The sequence below is a fragment of the Ochotona curzoniae genome, unplaced genomic scaffold (assembly GCF_017591425.1).
Source record: "Ochotona curzoniae isolate NIBS_2020 unplaced genomic scaffold, NIBS_Ocur_1.0 contig_4838, whole genome shotgun sequence".
In the NCBI taxonomy this organism is placed as follows: Eukaryota; Metazoa; Chordata; class Mammalia; order Lagomorpha; family Ochotonidae; genus Ochotona; species Ochotona curzoniae.
In genome coordinates, this window is record NW_024466399.1 from 2,632,193 (window position 1) to 2,654,641 (window position 22,449).

Genomic DNA, 22,449 nt, shown 5'->3' on the forward strand with positions numbered 1-22,449 from the left:
CCACCAGTATGATGGCATTCCTAGAATATTCATGATCATAACCATGAGTGATAGTATTTTCAATCAAACTGGTGGAAAAAAGGAAAGATCTGAAAATAGAATAATGTCGGGTTAAAGCTAAATCCTTCAGAAAAGATAAAAACAAAAAAGAAAAACTGTTTACACTGCATAGATTTAATGTCAAGAGTATCCATACATTCCTCAATTATAAGACAAGGACTCATTATTGAAATACTTACATTTGCTCATTTATTTCAAGGGTGGGAGATTCAGTGAGATAGGGGTCGCTGGTTCACACTCCATTGCTGACAAAGGCCTGGGCCCGGCCAGAGAAGGACCACAAGTCAAGAAATCAACCCAGGTTCTCCATGTGAGTGACAAACTTGATCAACAGCCATCACAGCCCCCTCTCACGACGCATGTTGGCATGAGGTTTTGTTGATGTTAAACTAGGTAAAAAAGCAACAGAACATCCTAAAACCCTGAATTGACTTGTGATCTGTAATCATTTGAGCAAAGAAGTGGAAATCAGTGACCTCAGATGAGGACAGAGCTGGAAGTGGCAGCCCTAGCATCCAGTGTGCATTCTGACATCCTGTTCTCTCCTCCCTTCATCAAGGGTGTGTCCCCAGGACCGTCCCTGCCACAGGAGCCCTGGGAGCAACTGGTCCACAGGTACTGCAGAGGCAAGTCTGTGTACCCTTAAGCTCTTCAATTTACTCTTACAGTGTTCTCAATGCATAAAAGCTACACACACACACACACACACACACACACACACACACACACACTAGGTTGAATCCAGAGAGTATTGCTTCCGCAAACATCTTCATGACATTGAGAATGAATGCTTGGTAACTGCTAGAGGTTCAGGCATCCAAGAAACTAAGAAAAATACATTTTTAAGATTTCTTTATTATATATTGAAAGGCAGAGTGACATAGCAACAGAGACACACTAGGAGAGCGCTTCCATCTCTGCTTCACTCTGTAAAACACTGCAAATGTCATATCTTGACCAGACCCAAATCAGGATCCAGGCATTCCATGTGGCTCTCCTGCATGGGTTATGTTCTGCTGTCTTACCAGTCACACCAGTTAGCAGAGAACTGGACTGGAAGTGGAGCAGTCGGGGCCCTGACAGACACTTCCAAATGAGATGTGGCATCCAGACGGACATCTTAAGCCACTTCCACTCAAAACCAGCCAGAGAGGATAATTTTTAAAAAGCAGAATTGGGGCCAGGCACAATGGCCTAGCAGCTAAGGTCCTTGCTTGAACATGCCATGATCCCATATGGACACCGGTTCTAATCCCAGAGGCTCCACTTCCCATCCATCTCCCTGCTTGTGGCCTGGGAAAGCAGTCAAGGACGGCCCAAATCCTTGGGATCCTGCATCCGGGCAGGAGACCTGGAAGAAATTCCTGGCTCCTGTCTTTGGATTGGCGCAGCACCAGCCTTTGTAGTCATTTGGGAAGTGAATCATCGCACAGAAGATCTTCCTCTCTGTCTCTCCTTCTTTCTATAGATCTGACTTAGCAATAAAAATCAATAAATATTTTTTTAAAAAAGCAGAATTGTTCATAGGTGGTAGGGTATCACTTTCTTGATTGCAGAACACTGAATCAGGCCAGCTTGGTCAACTAGAGCCAGGCACTTTCATTGTTTAACATAAATCCCAACCTGGGTAGGAGTTTTGAGCCTTTGCACTGGGAAATTTTATGCCTGGAGATGATGACCATGGGACCAATAAAAGGGGGCAAGTCTGCCACCTTGGGATAGTTGCTTACAGGACCTGAGGACCCTTTAGACTGAGAAACCATGAGGCTATAGGATCTACAGTGGAAAAAAGCCTTTAAAAACGTATGGTGGTTCCCGAGGATGCGGGTTGGCTCTGGGGCCTACCAGGTATCTTGGGTCTGGACTAGGTTCCCTGCAGGATCTAATAGAAGTTGCTAAGATCTGGGGCAGTCCTCTGCTCAGAGCCACCACCAACAAGGCAGAGATGCCGGAAGTAGATTCTTCCCCAAGGAAAACACCTAGCCAGGACACAGCTTGGCTTACACCATGATTGAAATGTTATGAGGATCCAAAAAGAGGACATAGTTACATATGACCTGAACTCCTGAGCCACAGAAGCCTTAACATATTAAATAACAATTGTTTGAAGCTGCCGAACCTGTCATAATTTGTTCTGCAGCAATGAAATGGTTGTATATTTTTCATCTATATATTTTTAATAAGATTACATATAAATACACCCACTTTTTAAAAGCGTAGTGTTAGGAAATACTGAATTAAAAAAAAAAAAGAGTGACAAACTTGGGTGGACCCCACTGAAAGTAACTGGAGGATTTCCATAATTAGGCAAACAGAAGTGATACAGAAAAGGAAATCTGAGAACTGCCTAAGCTACATGATCAAGTGCTTCGAGATGCCCTATTCTCCTAGCAGCATCCAAGTCCCAAGCATCCTTTCTCTCTGAGGCAAGGAACCAAAGTCCACCTGCATGAACCACTTTTTAGAAAAGATTTATCATATTTTTACAGGAAAGTCAGATAAACAGAGAGGAAGAGTGACAGGGAGGAAGATCTTCTGTCCGTTGATTCACCTCCACCCCAAGCGGCCACAATGGCCGGAGTTGAGCCAATCTGAAGCTAGGAATCAGGAGCCTCTTCCAGATCTCCCATGTGGGTGCAAGGTGCCAAAGCTTTGGGCCATCCTCAACTGCTTTCCCATGAAAGATAAGAAGAAGAAATTTTTTTTTTAAACGAAGACTTCTTTTACATAAGCAAAAGCTCTCTAACTATGTGGCAATTCACTTAGCAGGAAAATATGAAAAAAAATTATGAATGAATCTTAAATGAGTCTTGAATGAAATATAAACTGGATAAATAGAAAAGTGCATTGTGGTTTTGGGTAGGAAATCCCAACACCATAAACATGTCAGTTCTCTCTAAATATGTAAGTTTCATACGGTTTTCCGAACATTCCATTGGCGATGAGCTGGCAGATGCATTCTAAAATTTATACATAAAAAAAAAACCCCAATGAATAAGAACCACCAGGTAAGTTCTGAAAAGGAAGGAAGGAAGGGGAAGTTTTGAGCCTGGTTATTTTGGGCTCAAGGACTTCAGTATTTATGATATGATATTGCTATGTTACAGGCAGAGAAACATTTAGGGGACAGTTGTGGAGTTATAAAACAGAACAAAATATACAAAGAATTGAAAACACTTTAAGGGGAAGAATTGAGTCAGCAGTCACAATCGCCAATGTTCAAATACGTGGTATAGAAACCATCTCCTGGAAAATGTTTAAACTTGCACCTGCAGACGGCTGAAAATGGCCAAACTCTGAACAACAAAGAATACAGATTGATTAAAAGACACTAGGTGTGCAAATACAAAGATTCAAAAAAGTGATCTTCAAGAGGAAAAATGTTTTGTGGTTGTTGTTTTGATTCCAAATGTAAAACTAGAAGAATGATAAACCTGAGTCCACTTCAAAATTCCCAATTTAAATTGGGGGGGGGGGCGAAGCGGGTTTTCTAAAAACTCAAACATGTGTTTGCTACTTGTTTCATGGGTAAGGAATAATCTTCCTGAACTTAGAATAAATCAGCAGGAACTTCTCCAACAAAGGCCTTACCCCCAAAACACCTCTGTAGTGTGAACTGCAGCCTGGTATGTGGGAAGCAGGTTTAAGTCTGACTGTTCAGAAATCAATCATGGTGGCTTCTCTCCTGGCCAATCCCAGATGCAGGAATACTAAACAATGTTCACATGAAGCAGAGGACTGCACAAATCAGATAACCCCTCCCTGTCGTTTCCTGCCTTTTTGGTTATAAAACATCCTCTCCAGACTATAATATTCTAGAAGAGAGCCTGCAGAGCCATTTTTGATCTGGGAAGCTGCCTGCTTCTAGAGCTTTGTTCTTGTTCAAGACAATGTTACAGTGGACTGGTCTTTTCTTTGATTAATTCTTGATATAAACAGCTCAAAGAAATTTTGGAAGGATTCGACTAGCCACAACAGAATCAAGGGAAATGGATCAAAACGTTTTAAAAGTGGCTTATAATCATTTGATAATAATTCCTAACTTTACCCAGAAATGGAGGTGCAACATGAAACTCCAGCAAAACACAATCTCCGGGCCCGGTGCGGTGGCGCAGTCGTTAAGTCCTCGCCTTGCACGCCTGGGATCCCATACTGCCCCGCTTCCCTTCCAGCTCCCTGCCTGTGGCCTGGGAAAGCAGCAGAGGACAGCCCAGAGTTTTGGGACCCTGCACCCACGTGGGAGACCCGGAAGAGGCTCCTGGCTTCGGATCAGCATAGCGTCGGCCGTTGCACTCACTTGGGGAGTGCATCATCGGATGGAAGATCTTCCTCTCTGTCTCTCCTCTCTGTATATCCACCTTTCCAATAAAAAAAATAATAATAAATCTTACAAAAACACAATCTCCCATCATTGAGACAGATAACAAAATTTAAAATTTGGTAAGATACAGGCCTGGGGAGGCTGTGACAGCAACAAGTGCTGTCAGGCACTGCTGCTGGGATTTCAAATTGTCTTGACCTTTATGAAAACTATTGATAACATTTCCATATCCCCTTTGGCCCAATAATGCCACTTCTGGGACTGTATTAGACATGTTTGCAAACATTTATTGTGTTTGAGATTACTCAGTACATCATTTTTAATGAAGACAGAGTAGGAGAAATTATTCTGCAAGTATCCCAAGAGGATTTGGTTAAGTAAATTCCAGTAAGCAGAAGAGAATATCTTTCAGTTATGATGTAGCATGCTCACCAAAAAATTGCTAGTTAAAGCAAGAACAGGTAAGCCAGCACAAAATTGTGACCTGCCATTGATGTGAAGAAACAGGGGTGGAAGACCTGGAGGTACACAGATTTCCTGCATGTGATAAAAATTTCAGGAAGGATTTGGGTTGTCAGGCAAAATTCAAAACACTTGGTTAAACTCATCAGCTAAGGAATAATGTTTTTATTTTTTTCAGTCCACGCTTGTCAAATGCATCACCTAGAATATGCCTATGCCTAAAATGCTGCATTTGCCTTCATATTTTTATCTGCTAAATGTGAAGTTGCAACATCCAAATAACAGAAACCAATGTGTAGATGGAGGGGTGGGAGAATTGAGAACTTGTGGGCAAACAACAACCAGGGCTCGGAAGTGGCTTTTCCTTCGCAGCTTACATTTTTTTGGTTCCTAAACCATGTAACTTCAATACATTTTTAAATGACGTAGATAAAACCCAGCATGAGTAGATAAATCAAAACATTTGTGTAAGAAGACAACCAGATAACATAAACATTTATCAAGACTTCTATTTTATACTGTTGATAGTGAAATCAGCCTCCATCTCTCACCTCATAGTTTGAAAATTAATAGAAGCACCCACAGTTCAGGGACAGCAAAGCAGTGTGTGTTTTTTATGTTTTCAATGGATTCTAACTCTTCCCAGGTTTCTTGTTGCACTCATTTAAAAAAAAAAAAAATCAAAGAACCAAGCATGTGATGTTTGGAGTAGAGAAAGTGTCATGCGGTATTATTCTTGAGAAGGCAGGCTCAGCCAGGTTTTTGAAATCTTCCCAAGTCTTCTCAACCCTCTGACAGCTTCTCAGATAACTCAAATGGCCAGGCAGACATGTTGGTGTGGCAAGCACCAGGTGGGGATAAAAATCAAAGTGGGAAGTGGGACACGGCAGTCATGGGGATGCAGGCCTCACGTGGACACCTGCGAGGCTCTCTCCCACATGCGCACACACGTACACGGGCCAGCGAGCCAAGATACCCAGGTCACTTGAGAATTTCTTGATGCGTCCTCATTTACTAAATGCAGTGAGACGGGCCATGAAAAGTCAGTGTTTCTAATGATGTCCGATCTGTTCCTTTGGAATAATATAGTGAAATTAGTATCTGACAGACATCTTTATTGTGTTATTGACTTTTAGTTCATTTTTTTCTCTTTTTTTTTTAAATGAGAAGCATGGCATCATTACAATGCCAAGGTCCTGATTTTTTAAAACAGAGAAAGCAACAAAGGAAGGAAGATGGGAGGAAGAAGGAAGGAAGGAGGAAAAAGAAAACTAAAACCAAAAACCTTTCTCAGGAACTTTTTTTATCCTTTTGTTGAAGTTAAAGAATATGTTTAGGTGTTCAACGAATGCTAATCAGGTATGCTTAGAGGAGATTTTCTGAAGGTCTGAAGGTAGCATCATTGCTCCTCAGACTTCCACGACGGCCGATGTACGCCTTCCATTGACGGTGGCAGTAGTTACAACAATGTCTTCGGCTTCAGTCTGTAGCCTCAGCCTTCTTCAGCTCCGTCCCAGCTGCCAGCTTCACGCCAGCTGGCTCATGTATCCACAAAAAAAAAATATTTTTTTGGCAAATGGTCAAATGCAACACACATTTTAAGCAGCTGGATTAACCTCATAGCTCTTAGCAGAGCCCTTTCATCTGTTTTACAGAGAGAAGAAAGCCTGTTAGTCGCAATCTAATTGGAAAACAAGTGCACATGTATTCCCATGGATAGGATTGTAGCACAAAAAATGTTACTTAGGCATGCTAAATAAAAGCTGCTCCAAAAAGTAAAGCTCATAATCGTATCATTTGAATGCATTTTGCTTTTATTTTTAATATGGCTGATAACAATTTGAAAAACAGATAATAAAAGGCGATAGTTGATCCTTCTGCAGCAATTGCATATTCTACCAAAAAAAAAAAAAAATCAGCGTAACTCTGCCCTACATATAACAGATACTGCTGAAATAAAACATTGGAATGTTCAGCTTAATATGTGATTGTTTTTTGTTTGTTTTGAGCCTGAGAGTGTAAGTTCATAATAAAAATATTATCAGTCTTTCTCAAATTTTCAGTATCTATCATGATATTGTCAGTGTTCGAAATGAGACCCAGATGTTCTTCCCTAAACTATTTAACCATGGCAGCCAGATGTTTGAACACATTGTAAAAGACAGTTCTTCCAGCTTATCCTAACAGGTAAGCAAAAGGCTGGCGACTCACTGACCCTCACGGTCTGTTCTTTCCAACCAGCAGGGAAAAAAAATCTATTTTTAGTAATCCATGCGACTGGAACCATGATTCAGATTCATGTTAAATAATGACATTTAAAAAAAGGTAATACGCCTTTAAAAATACAAAAATTTTTTTCTTTAAGTTTAGATCAGATTAAATGTTACATTTCGATCATAGTACAAATTTCAGTTTTTTATTAAAAATGTTTGGTATTGCTAAAGAAAGGAAAATAACATAATATAGTTTTCATACTTAATGTAGAAACTAATAAGATATAATTTAGCATAGCATTATGTGAAGGTAAAATTTAAAGGAGCAATTTCTGGAAAAAAAAATATGAAGTTCTAAGGCAGCAGGGTGGGTGGTACAACAGTTAAGTGCTTGGCACCTGCACTCTGTAGCCAAGTTCTTGAGTGCACAGCGTGCCTCTACTTCTGATTCTGCCTTTGTACAAGTGAGCATCCTGGGGAAGAGCAGGTGCTAGCTCAAGTTCTGGGGTTCCTGCCATCCACAAGGGAGACACAGACTGAGCTCTGGGCTCCTGCTATTAGCTCACCCGAGCCTCAGCTGCCACAGCAGTTTGGGAAGTGCCCCCCAACAGATTCAAATTTGTCTCTCTTAGGTTCCGACTCTCCCTGTTGCTCCACCTTTAAAATTAAAAATAAGTTTCACAAGCATTGTTTAAAAAATTATGAAAAATGTCCTAAGAAGTTAACAAGGTGGAATGCTAAATATACCCAAAGAAAAAGGAAAATTTGGGGGAAAAAAAAAAAGAGCAAATACCAAGTCTAATAGAAAAGATCTAACTATAGCACATTGATAAACAGATATAAATACTAGCAACTGTGATTCGAGTGTTGTGATTGTCAGACTGTTATCAAAACACAAGTTATACATGCATGATACTGTGAGAAACACATTTTAAATATGCAAATAATACCAATGAACAAATTCCTTAAAATACATTGATCTTAACTGACAGAAGAAGATTTAAATGTACCTATATTCATCAGAGAATCTAAATATGTAAACAAAAATGATGTTAAGAAAAATCCTGGGGCAAGCTGGCCTACAGTGCCAGCATCCCACATGCACAAGAGCTCATTGTCCTGGCCGTCTCCTTTCTGATCCAGCTTCCTGCTAATGGCCATGTAAAGAAGCGGAGGATGGCTCAAGTCCTCGAACCCCTGGAGCTGCGTGGGAGACTTGGAGAAGTTCCTAGCTCCTGCCTTCAGATAGGCTCAGCTCCACCTGTTGCCTACATTGGTATGGACCAATGGGTAGAAGATCTCTCACTCTCTGAATCTTCTTCCTCCTCCTCTTCCTTTTCTTCTCCTCCTCCTCCATTTTCTAAGGCTTATTTATTTTTGTTGGAGATATAGATTTACAGAGAGAAGGAAACACAGTAAGAAAGATCTTCCATCCACTTGTTCACTCCCCAAGTGGCCTCAAGGTCTAGAGCTGGGCTGATCGAAGCCAGGAGTCAAGAGCTTCTTCTGGTTTTCCCACAAGAGTTCAGGGTTCCAAGGCTTTGGGCTGTCCACTATGGTTTTCCCAGGCCACACCCAACAGAAGTGGATGGGAAATGGAATAGCCTGGACACAGACTGGCACATGAAGCAGCAGATGGAAGATCATCCTCTCTGTCTCTCTTTCTCTCTGTATATCTACCTTTCCAATAAAAAGGAAAGAAAGAAAGAGGGAAGGAAGGAAGGAAGGAAGGAAGGAAGGAAGGAAGGAAGGAAGGAAGGAAGGAAGGAGGGAGGGATGGAGGGAGGGAGGGAGGGAGGGAGGAAGGAAGGAAGGAAGGAAGGAAGGGAGTTTTTGAAATAAAGAAAAATTGCTGCCTCCTAAGAAGAAGAAAAAGAGAAAAAAATTGAGTCAAGAATGCTAAGAACTAAAGCGATCCTCCGAAGAAGACATCAGATTACAAAGTTGCTACAGGATGTTATTGGCGTGATCAGTGATCTGACATGAAAGCAGAATCAGCACCACGGCTCAACTGTCTAATCCTCCTCCTACAAGAGCTGGCATCCCACATGGGCATTAGTTCATGTCCTAACTGCTCCACTTCCCATCCACCTCCCTGCTTGTGGCCTGGGAAAGCAGTCAAGGACTGTCCAAAGCCTTGAGACCCTGAACCCACTTGGGAGACCCAGAAGAAGCTCCTGAGTCCTGGCTTCAGATAAACTGAACTGCAGCCACTGAGGCCACTGGGGGAGTGAACCAGAGAATGGGAGATTTTTGTCTCTCCTTCTTTCTGTAAAATCTTCCTTTCCAATAAAAATTATTAAATCTTAAAAAAATATGGCAATGAAAAGAAACAGCTGTCATCAAAACTTAAGGGGAGAAAACAGTTAAGCTGGTGTTTCAAATAAAGATTTCAAAGCAGTGTTTATGACATATTTGTTCACAGGCACATATCCATGTGTATATGTTAGAAAATGCAGAGAAAAAGACTGAAAGAAAATAACTAATCAACAAGGAAAAGAGAAGCAAAATCCATAGGAAATAAAAAAGCCAAAACTAACATAATAACAATAATTTTCTCGATATGATTGATGGCAGTTTGCAGGGTAAAGCATGCATTGATAGTCTTGGAAATAGAAATTGTCTCTTGTGAAGGTTTTTTTTTAAAAAGCCATTTTTTTTTTTTAATTTGTAAGATGGATGGAGACCAAGAGGGAGACCAACAGATCCTTCATGCACAGATTTAGTATCTGTGTAGTCTCCACACCAAGTCCTGGGCCAGTCCAAACCAAGATTTTGCAACTGCTTTGGGTCTCATTGGTGGTGGCAGGGACCAAGCACTTGAGCCGCCATTACTTCTCAAACCGGTACACCGGTATGGCATGCTATTGTGTGTGATGACTGCCTTATGAAAAACTTTGGAAAGGCAGTTTTGTTTAATACACACACACACACACACACACACACACACACACACACCAGACTTAGAAGGAGGGATATTTCAGCTCCAAATGGTTTATGCTCCAAATGACCACACAGAGCCCAGTCTTGGACAGGAGGAAGGCAGAATGCTGAGTCCCCAACAGGCAGGACAGGAGCTGCTGCAATCCCAAGCACATTAGCGGGGAGCTGGAGAGAATACAGAACAGTCAGGCCCGGAGCATTGCTTTGTGCAGTTCCTTAATGTGTATTTGGTATGAATATAGTACATTCATTTTTACTTTAAAATTTAAGAAGAAATACAATTAACTGTGGGGATTTTTTTTTCTTTACCCTAGAAAGCTTTCATACAAAGAACTCAGTATTTGGTCAAAAATTGTCCTAAGAGACATGGATCAAGAGGAGTAAAAACAATCTTAGTCACAAAAGCAAGAATTGGCCTTGTCATGTATGAACATCAAAATAAGCATGACGTGGAACAGGCTTAGGGATTAAGACAACCACATTCCCACATTGCAGTACTTGGATTTCCCAGCTTCAGCTCCTGCCTTGAACTCCCTTTTAATGTGGTGCATGGAACAGAGATGTAATAATTCAAGTGACATATGGGGTGGCTAGATTATGTGCCCAGCGGTCAGCATTGGCCCCAGCCCAGTGTTAGCAGCCATGTGGACAAACCAGCAGTTGGGACTGTGCTTACTTGCTCTCTCCTTCCTTTGCCCTGCCTTTCAAATAAACAAAAAAATGACACAAATAAACTAAATTTAAAAATCAGGGCCAGTGTTGCTGCAAAGTGGACTAAGAGGCAGCCTGTGACGTCAGAATCCACTATGAGTGTACGTTTGAGTCCTGACTGCTCCACATCTGACCCAACTCCTTGATAATGTGCCTGGAACAGCAGCAAAGGATGCCTTCCATGCTTGTGCCATGCTACACATGTGGGAAACCTGGATGGAGTTCAAGACTCCTGAATTCAGTGTGACGCAGTCTCAGGCATTGTGGCCATTTGCGGTGAGAACCAGCAAGCGGAAAAATCTCTCATTCTCTCTGCCTTTCAAATAAATTCTTGATTTTCAAAAATAGGCATTACCATATGTTCTGCAATGTAAATGACAATATAAAAATTTTCACAAGAGAGCAATTTTTTTTTTCTTTTGCAGAGAGATTAGGGTGGGGGCGTGGAAAGTCTGCAAGTGAAGAACGGAAGCCAACACAGTGGCAGAGAGGGAAATGCAGCTGATTGCAGTGCAGACATCCCGTGTGGTGGCGGGTTCAAGTCTCAGCTGCTCCACTTCTGATCCAGCTCCCTGCCAATGCACCAGACAAAGAGAGGAGCATCCTCCAAGTGCTTGAGCCCTGCAAACACGTGGGAGACTCAGGTGAAGACCCTGCTGCCTGGCTGCAGCCTAGCCCAGCTTGGGCCATTGAGGCTGTTTAGGTTGTAGACAAGCAGATAGAAGCAGATAGCTGCCTCTTGTTCTCTTTACATAACTCTTTCAGGTAAGCACAATACAAATTGATAAAATAAGTATAAAATAAACGGAATCAGTGATGCAGTATGCAGGTAAAGCTGCGCCTTGCGATGTCAGTATCCGATACGCAAGCCGATCTGTTCCCAGGTTGTTCTGCTTCTAATCTAGCACTATTATAATGGTCTGCAAAAGACAGCAGAAATGGACTGAGTTCATGAGCCCCTGCAATCCACATTGGAGACTCCAATAAACCGTTAGATCCTGTATTCAACCTGACCCAGCACTGGCCATTGCAGACATCTCAAAGTCAACCAGAAGATATAGGATGCTCTGTGCTCTGCACAGATCAGGAGCACATATTTTAAAATTGAAATGATACAGAGAAGATTAGAATGGCCCCTGTGCAAGGATGACATGTGTTTGTATTTTTTAATATAGGGGAAATCAGCGGGCAGATAGAGATTTGGGGAAGGGAGAGGAGAAAATGCCAAAGACTATGGAACTGTATCATAAAATAATACAATAATAAAGAAAGGTATGTAAAAATTCTATAAGATTCTCTGTGTCTTTTCCTGTTTTTGTAACTCTTTTTTAAAAAATATTTATTTTGGGCCCGGCACGGTGGCGCAAGTGGTTAAGGTCCTCACCTTGCACGCTCCAGGATCCCATATGGGCGCCGGTTCTATCCTGGCAGCCCTGCTTCCCTTCCAGCTCCCTGCCTGTGGCCTGGGAAAGCAGTCGAGGACGGCCCAAAGCTTTGGGACCCTGCACCCGCGTGGGAGACCCGGAAGAGGCTCCTGGCTTGGGATCGGCATAGCATTGGCCATTGCACTCACTTGGGGAGTGAATCATCGGACGGAAGATCTTCCTCTCTGTCTCTCCTCTCTGTATATCCACCTTTCCAATAACAAAATAATAATAACAATAAATCTTTAAAAAGATTATTTTTATTGCAAAGTTTTATATATATATATTTTATATATATATAAGTTTTATATATATATATGGAGAGAGAGAGAGAGGAGAGAGAGGAGAGAGAGAAATATCCTCTGTTCGATAATTCACTTCCAAGCAACCGCAATGGCTGGTACTGTGCAGATCCAAAGCCAGGAGCCAGGAACCTCCTACAGGTCTCCCATACGGGTGCAGGCTCCCAAGGCTTTAGGCCGTCCCTGACGACCTTCCCAGGCCGCAAGCAGGGAGCTGGAGGGGAAGCAGGGCTGCTGGGACCAGAACTAGTGCCCATATGGGATCCCGGCGTGTTCAAGGTGAAGACCTTAGCTGCTAGACCACGGCGCTGGGCCCTCTGACTTTCAAAATAAGTGAACATACCTATTAGAAGTACTTGTGTTGAGTTTCCTAGAATCTTGAACACAGCTGAAGAGAAAATAATGTCCTTCAAATTACAAAAGAAAAATTGTTCAGATTTTAGGACATAGACTCTGCAAAAAAAGATAGAAATATTAGTAGCATAGGAAAGAATTGAATAATTTTAGACATGGGGAAAACCTAACATGCAGAATTCCAGTAATAGGACAAGAAAGAAGTGGGAAGATGTTTATTGGCTATTTGGTAAGTGTGATTCAAAACTCATGAAAGGCATTGTATCACATGACAGAACGAATAATAAAGAGACGCCCTAAGCTTAGCTACCCCCCGGCACAAGCAGCTATCCAATCCCCTTGTCGAATCAGTGGCAACATTTAAATATGCCAGAATATCATATTCATGAACAATGGAGTATTTTTAAGCTCCTCACCTTTCCTATGAATGACTTCAATGTTCAGTCTACCAATGATAGATCATCTATTTCTATTATCACACTTTGTTTCACTTAGAACAGTGGTTTGCAAATGAGCTTGCCAATGAAAGGGAATAAGAGATTGAAATGTTTGAAGAACATAAGAGATGTGACCAGATCAATTATTTCACAGCAAAATGCTTTATTGGCGATCAGGATAAGGATCTGTGAGATTGTGTGAATGAAGGCAAGGAAGGAGCACTTTATTGGTCAAGGCTCTGTATCTATGAAATACTAGTATGAGCTAAAATAGGCGTTGCTATGCCTCATATACTTGGGGTTCCTCAAAATCTTTTGGGAGTTGTCACTGGAAACATAGGGACACTTTGACTTTAGTCAAATTCCTGACAAACTAGTTGGTGCATGGTTTTAGCCACGCCTCCTTCTGGACTTTTCTGAGTATTTTTGTAAGATTATTTATGAAGGCCAAGCAACCACGAACATCTAGTCATTATTTTTATGTAAGATTTAGTTATTTTTGTATTGAAAAGGCAGATTGACAGAGAGAAGGAGAGATCGAGAAAGATCTTCCATCCTCTGCTTCAATACCTAAATGTAGTTAATAGCTGAAGCTCAGCCAATTCTAGGCCAGGAGCCTGTGCCTGGTCTCCCATGAGGGTGTAGGGTCCAAAGAGTTTGGGATATACTCCTCTGCTTTTCCGGCCACAAGTAGGATGCTGGATTAGAAATGGTGCATCCGGGACATGAATTGACACCCATATGGGATGCCAGAGTTGGAGGTTAGTTGAGCCATTGTATCAGCCCCATTAGTCATTATTTTAATACAAAAGGACAGAATTAACTATATTGAACAAACCCAAGGCAGATAGAAATTTCTAGGGTTTTCATTTTCATTTATCGGGCTAATACACAAGATGAGAACAATCTAGAAAGAAGAAATAAATACAAACATACTTAATATGAACTTACAGTTGTTTGAACACATGTTATTAGCCATTTTTAGAATGTACAACTGAACTCAGACTGAAGAAGCAACAGCTGAGTTGCTCTCCGTGAATCCAACACAGCAAACATTTCAGGTATTCAGTCTAAAAAGCTGTTAAACTTATACTGACGATCAAATTTAAAATTATCATTTTTTTAAACAAACAATTAAACCTTTCAGCAATTTCAGAAGTAGAGCTAGTTCCACAAGTTACTTTCTTTAAAAAAAAATGTACTTCTGTTTTATTCAAACAGTTTGGAGCTTGTAAGATACACTATTTTTTTAAGGGATTATTTTTATTGGAAAGACGGATATACAGAGAGGAAGAGAGACAGAGGGGAAGATCTTGCGTCCGATGGTTCACTCCTCAAGCGGCCGCAACAGCTGGAGCTGAGCCAATCCGAAGCCAGGAGCCGTAAGCTCTTCTGGGTCTCCCACGCAGATGCAGGATCCCAAAGCTTTGGGCCATCCTGGAATGCTTTCCCAGCCACAAGCAGCAAACTGGATGGGAAGCAGGGCCACCAGTATTAGAACCAACACCCATATGGGATCCCGGCGAGTGCAAGGCAAGGACCTTAACTGCTATGCTATTGTGCTGGGCCCAAGATTCACTATTTTAACATCAGCTTTAGAAAGGGATACTTTGCAAGAAATAGAACTCGATTCTAACAGCGTGGTTCTCATGAATTTTCACAAATGTATACCATTATGTAAACATGGGCATAATCAAATTATAGAACAAATTCATCACTTTAGAACCCTGTGGTACCAGCTTATACGTACTCCTCTGCCACTCGGGTTTCTGGGAAATGCTGTTCCACATCCATTGAAATGATGGCATTACCTTTCTAGAACTCTATATAATGAGAATAATATAAAATAAAACTTTGTGTCTTTCTCACTTTGCTTAACACAAGACCCTTAAAATTCATACAGCAAGGAATTTTGTCTGGGTCTCCCACGCGGGTGCAGGGTCCCAAGGCTTTGGGCCGTCCTGGACTGCTTTCCCAGGCCACAGCAGGGAGCTGGATGGGAAGTGGAACAGCTGGGAAATGAATGGGCACCCATGTGGGATCCCAGCTTATGCTAGACAAGGACCTAGCTGGGCCCCACTGTGTAGGTTTTTTTTAAGTCATTTTTTATGCCACACTTTTCAGAACTCCTAAGTTCGTAAATGTTGAGGCTTGATGGTATCTTAAAAATCTCGAACAACGTGTATGATTCTCCTCCTCCTACTTTTTGACGGAGGTGTTTTTAAAAGCCTGTCTTCTAGATAAGATACTCATTTTCTTGTTCGTTTTTCAATCTCACCTAATAGTTGTCAAGGATTTCTACTGTATTTTCCATTTCACACATTGAATGCTTTATTTCTCACATTTCTTTTTCTTATTCTCTGATAGATCCATCTCTCAGCAGAATTTCTCGTGTGTGTCATATACCAATAATCCTTCCTACAGCTGTTTCTTTGTGTAGAGGGCCCTTACTTGCATTTCTTTGAATTCTTCTTCAGGGATTTCCTCAATCTCATCTTATTCAAAGTCCAATAGCAATGTTTTACTGCGTTCCTTATGGAAGTCATATAGTCTTTCTTATTAATGGTCCTTACATTTTTACATCAACTTCTCTATGTGTCTGGAAGATCCCTTGTTTCTATATCCTATCGGAGATTTTAATTGAAGATTCCATTCTTGGATATGTGCTCATGGAACTCGGTGGCGTGTCTAAGCCTTACAAGTTACAGGGCTGTGTGCTAAGTGGGGCGTGGGAGATCTGCCACAGTCTGCAGTTGGGACAAGTATTTAATGTGACACCCAAGACAGATATGATGGTGTTCCTTTGACTACAGCCAGTGAAGGGAGAAAATGTTGGAAACAACCAGTGTTCTCAAGGTCCCAACCTTTGCCTGTGCCAGAGTGAGCCAACTGCGTCACAGAGTGGATTCACAGTGGGCACACACATTGCCCACTTAGACACGGGCATAATCTAAAGCCCCACTCTACAGTGTTTCTGCTGACTCTTCTTTGGGATTCATTGCCAGCCCATCCACCGAGAGCTCTGATTCTCTACCCACAGCATAAGCACGTGGGGACCCAGGCACAACACTAGACTCTTTAGGCAATACAGCCCATGTCCACTTTCATGATCACAGGATGCTAGAGAATTGTTCTCTAGCCAGCAGCCGTGGGAGCCTTTGGGAGCAGTGCAATTGGCCATGTTCCCTGAGAAAACAGAGTCTGGTATCTTAGTGGAGAGCTGAGAGTGAGGAAATGTGGCTTCCCTTCATAGAGTGAAGAAGTCACCAAGATCCCTACCAGCTGCCCAGGCTGGTCTTGAAGCTAGTGGGGATTCCTGCTCAGACAAAACCACCAGGGACAGGGACCACAGCAACCTCCTCCCAGCTCTCGCTCTTTCCCAGCTGACAGCCAGCTTCCACGAGCAGTGTGATGTCTGGCCTTACTCCTGCCTGCTCTATGGAGGGTCTGTTCTGTGACATCCATTCTCCACTGTGAATTTGCCTCCGATAGTCCCATGGGATCTTCCCTCTGTTTCTTTGATACCTTGTGGGGCTGAGGTCAGTGCAGCTTCTCATTGTTCGGCCATCTTGGATTTTTCTCTTTATTCTTCATGAAACTTTGATATCTGTTATTTTCAAATAAGTTATTTAATCTGATTTATTTTATCTGTTGGCAGAAAATTGTTCACAATATTTCCATAGTAGCGTTTCCTTGTTCATAAAATTTATATCAATGTTTTTATTTTATTTTATTTTGATAGCTTTTGTTTATTCTTATTCTAAGTAGTCTAGATATGACTGTCTTTTTTAAAAAAATTTATTTTTTATTTATTGGAAAGGCAGATTTACAGAGAGAAGGAGAGACAGAGAAGATTTCCATCCACTGGTTCACTCTCCAAATGGCTACAACAGCTGAAGCTGAGCCAATCCAAAGCCAGGAGCCAGGAGCTTCTTCCAGGTGTCCCAAGTGGGTGTAGGGGCCCAAGGCTCTGGGCCATCTTCTACTGCCTTCCCAAGTCAAAGGAGGTAAAAGGGAAGTGGAGCAGTTGGGAACCAATGCACATATGTGATCCTGGCACATGCAAGGCAAGGACTTTAGCCACTAGGTTACCACGCTGGACCCTATCCATTTTTAAAAATGGTTTATTTATTTGAAAGTCTTATAGATAGAGTAAAAACCAGATCAACAGATTTTCAATCATTGATTATTCCCCAGATGGCTACATCCCCCAGTGACTGGGATGAACACAGTTGAAGACCCTGGGATTCCATCTGTGTCTATCACTTGTGTTGTGCAGGCCAAGCACAAGGGCCATGTTTTGTTGCTTTTCCAAGCTCATCAGCAGAAACCTGAATTGGAAGTGGAGCAGCTGGGACCTGAACTGGATTCAAGTGGGTTGATGCCATCACATGCGGTCCTTAACCTGGTGTTCAACAAGTGTATTAGATTATCCACATATATTTTCTATTTGTCTATCCTTTGTCTCTTATAATACAATTGCTTACAAAATCTGTTTTCTCTGACATCAACAGACTGCTAAGATTTATTTTGGCACACGTCTGGATGCTATATTTTTCCCACCCTTTTACATTTACCTTCTCGTGTTTTTATATTTGAGCAGACTTCTTATAGGTGATCATGCTTGTTATCCAGTATGATAATGTTTTATTTTACTTAATTTTCTAGATTATTTTCATTAAATTAAATTATCGACTTTGCTTAAATGTATCCTATCACTTTTTATTTTTTTCTTTTTTGAAACGAAATATTTAAAAATTATTATTGTTTTATTTCCAATAATAGTTTAGAAACTATATCTTTTTGTTATATTTTAATGGTTGCCACACTTTACAATATGTATCTTTTAATTTGCAACCACTTGTATTTAAATAATACAACTTCATGTGTGTTGCAGAAGTATTGCAATAATATCCCTTCCAGTGTTAACCCCAGAGCAGTTTTTGTACTTTTTTTGCTTGCATGTATGGTATAAATTATACAGTGTAACACCTTTGTATTTTCTTTACACCATACATTTTCCTTATAAGTTATGAATGTGGTGAATGTATTTTATTTACACTTATAATTTTGAAAATGTCAGTGTTAAGCCCTTCTACATCTTTGTCCATGACCTCGTTTTTCTGATACTCAAATTACATGTGACCTATGTTTCTTGATATTCTGCCACAGTTCACAGATAATTACTTTTCAATCATTATGCTTCCATACTTAATTTCCCAGTATTTTCATATCTTGGGTGTCAAAGCCATTGATATTTACTTCTGCGATTAAACCACAACTAACCCAGTGTACTTGGATGTGTTTGCTATTTTTAAATTCAATTTCAAATATTGCTTCTTGTTGGGTTGTGTTGTATTCCTTTAAGTAATATTGTAATGCTTCTCCTGGCACTTAATCAAATCTTTTGAAATCGTATCATTTGAAGCACTGCTTTGTGTTTGTTTGTTTAATCAGGATGAGGTTAATCAGCACCTGTTTTGGCTGCACTGTTGAGGCATCATTTTTCTAACAGGCTGCTCATCATCTTACATGTTACAATATCTACCCACTCTAGTGCAAGTATAACACTATTTATCTTTTAAAAACGATTTATTTATTTTTGTTGGAAAGGCAGATATACAGAGAGAAGGAGAGACAGAGAGGAAGATCTTCCGTCCTCTGGTTCACGCCCCAAGTGGCCGCAACAGCCATACCTAAACAGATTCAAAGCAGGAAAAGGGATTCCTCCAGGTCTCTCACGTGGGTACAGAATCCCAAGGCTTTGGGCCGTCCTCTACTGCTTCTCAGGCCACAGCAGGGAGCTGGATGGGGAGTGGAGCACCTGGGACATGAATCAGTGCCCATACTGGAGCCTGGCACATGCAAAGCAAGGACTTTGGCCACTAGGCTACTGCACCAGGCCTGTAAACAATTATTAGCTTAATTTCAGTCCTAGACAATGTCCCACAATGTTTTTTTTATCTCTAGTGGCCTTTCCTCTGACCAGGACTCACTCATCTACAGTTCAATCCTCAGTCAAAGACTCAGATACCTCCTGGTGGCTCTCTGGATTTCTCTCTCTCTCTGCAGCCTCTGCCTTCACTGTCTCTTGCCTTGCAAATTATAGGTTGGCATGCCCTCCCTGAACTTTCATTTAAGACTTCTCAACTCCGAGAGAATATAACTCAAACATCTGTGTTTGAGTTCTTTCTCTCTCGCAGTATGGAAACTGGTAACAGGCAGGCAGCCGAAGCCATCATGCCTTGCCTTTGTTTCCACTCCTGTGTCCCATCTCGCACTTGCTGAGGTCTGAGTGTGTGTGTGAGTGTGTGTGGCCAGGAGGAGTTCTAAATCTAACCCCTCTTACTTCATCTTTACTGGAACTTACTTCACTCCTCTTTAAAATAATAAAACTGCTATTCCAAAACCGCAAAACAGATCAGTCTCCATTCAACTCACAAGTTCATGGATTTTCATCTGCATTTTTGAGAAGTTGCATTGTGCTTTGACAATGATAGAAACACCCAGAACTGGTTAGAGTGGTTTGGCACCATATTCATTTGGAATCAAGTACCAGGTTAGGGTGCAAAGGGTTTATTATTACATTTTGATAGATTTTTTTTTTTGCCTCTTCTATGCATCCCACATGCAAATTTAATAAGAGGCTAGCATTACAGAAGAAAAACACCATGAGGTAAAAGAAAGAAGGGAAAAAAATACTAGAGAAATAGATAGTCAGCAAGTAAAAGGATCACATAAGATAAAATACAGCACATGTGCTTTATGGTCCAAGTGGGTTTACATGTCCTGATTTCATTTCTGCTTTTGGGGCTGACTAGATCCCCCCCTAGTGGGATGAAGCAGCATGTCCATCAGTCAACTTTAGGGTCCTGGTGTCTTCTGTGCAAAGCAATCTCTTTTTCTTTAAAATTTTCTCTCCTGGGTTTGCATGAAAAGAACTACTTCGATTCTAAGAGATGAATATCACTTAGAAACTGCAAGGTTTGAACCATTTATTGTTTCATTCTCAGATGGGGTAGGAATTCATAATCCTATTTACAAATATTAAAGCCAAGTTTTAAATACTACCTGGCATTCCTGCAGCAGCTATGTTATTAACAAGTAACATGATAACAGGTTACAAAGGATACGTCAGGAGCAAAGTTCTTTGTCTCATGACAGCACTGGTAGATGTTTCCATACGACAAGGCCACTGAAACTGTTCCCAGATCGCGAGTGTCTCTTATGTTACAAAAATGTCTAGGCTCTCATTTAGGATTATTGTAGAGAAGATTTGTAAAATCATATTCCTAAGTCATCGTTTCAGTCTTCAATTTCAAAACAACAACCCCAAATAGCATGGATATGCTCCCTCAAGGCAACCTTGCCAAGAATGTTTGGAAAGAGGATTCTTGTGTATGAAAAATCATCTCCATTTCTCAACTGTATCATTTTCCAGTAAGTACTAGAAAACATCCTACTTTGGGGGTCTTAGGGAAATTCCTAAATGCTTCTTCGGTTTTGTGGTGTGAACTTCTTTAGAGGTCCCATTAACTTCCTTTATTTTACTAAGAAACTCTTCGGCCCCATATATTCATTGTGGGTTTTTGTTTTACTGGCTATGATGGATGTGAAAACCAGCCCAATTACCTAACTTCTAATTTTATCTCATCACCTCAAAAAACATATTTTTTGCACCTATTTCCTAAGGGGTAATTTGAGGGAATGGTAGCCTAGTTTAGTGGTTGGAGACTTGGCCTGAGAATGAAAGAACCTGGCTTTACCACTCCCAATCCATGGCCTGACTCTGTCTTGTCATTAACCCTTGAACACCTGTAAATTCAAAAGACTTTCTGTTAAGGAGGCCAAGTACCACACAGTGCAATGCAGACAAAGGCAAATAGCAATGGAGTGGAAATTTCCATCTTGGTCTATTTTACAGATGCTTGCAAAGTGATTAAGGATGGACTGGACCCAAGTTACGAAGCAGGGACTCAATACAGGACTCCCAGCCAGGTAACAGGATTCCAGTAGACTGAAGTATCACTGCATCCTTTCAAGCAGGGAGCTGGAATTAGGAACTATATCTCAGGATCTAACATGGGTACCCTGAGAAGCCAATGCCTTAACAGCTATGTCTAATAACAACCCCTAGATGCAGCGTTTTGTTTTGATTCTTTTTGAAGTTCCCCGGGGGCTGGCATTGTGACACAGCAAGTCAAACTTCTGTATGTGAGTCAGTTTGAGTTCCAGCTGATCCACTTCCGAGCCAGCTCTCTGCTAACAGCATGGGAAAGCAAGAGAAGGTGACACAGGTGCTTTGGCTTCTGCACTCACGTGGGAAGCCTGGCAGCGCTTCAGCCTCCTGGCATTGGCCTGGCCCACCCCAGATGCTGCAGGCATTTAGGAAGTGAGCCAGCAGGTGGAAAGACCCCTCTTTTGCTCTCCTCTTTGCTCTCTAACTAAACATTTCACAAAAAAAAAATACTTAAATAAGTGAAAAACAAGTCTTTCCCAGAGGTGAGAAAGTCAGTGTTTTGCAGAATAAAGCCACTATGTGAATGTCTTAGCTGTAATCTGTTTTGAGATATAACGCTCAATGTTAGATTTTGAGGGTAGCTATTAAAAGATCATGATCACATGGTAAATGGTTTTTGCTTAGAGGTGGAGACGCTGTGTGGACACCTCATTCTTACCTCATGTACTCAAGTAAACATTGGACTCGGATTGTGATTCCAGTGTATTTGGTTTTTTTTTTTTTTTAAAGAATGATTTATTTTTATTGGAAAGCCAGATATACAAAGAGGAGGAAAGACAGAGAGGAAGATCCTCTAGCTGCTGATTCACTCTCCAAGTGACCACAATGGCCAAAGTTGAGCTGATGCAAAGCTGGGAGCAGGACTTTCTTCCGGGTCTCCCACACAGTTGCAGGATGCCAAGGCTTTGGGTCATCCTCGACTGCTTGCTCAGACCACAAGCAGGGGATTGGATGGGAAGTAGGGCTGCTGGGATATAAACTGTCACCCATATGGGATTCCAGCACATGGAAGGCAAGGACATTAGCCACTAGGCCACCACGCCAAGCCTGAGTAGTGTATTTCTAAGGCAAAACCTGGTAGGCAGTGATGATGGTGTCTGTGTGATTGGGTAACACATGGGAGATCTAATTGGAGCTCCTATCTCCCCAGACGTGGAATTTCTGGGCCTTTGGCGGATGGTGTGGCACATGGGTACATAAAT

The 22,449-nt window shown here is 41.4% G+C and overlaps 1 pseudogene; it reads left to right on the forward strand.

Annotated features, from left to right (window-relative positions):
* Positions 1–11,779: 11,779 nt before the first annotated feature.
* On the forward strand, positions 11,780–11,878 carry LOC121161762 (annotated as a pseudogene).
* Positions 11,879–22,449: the final 10,571 nt, after the last annotated feature.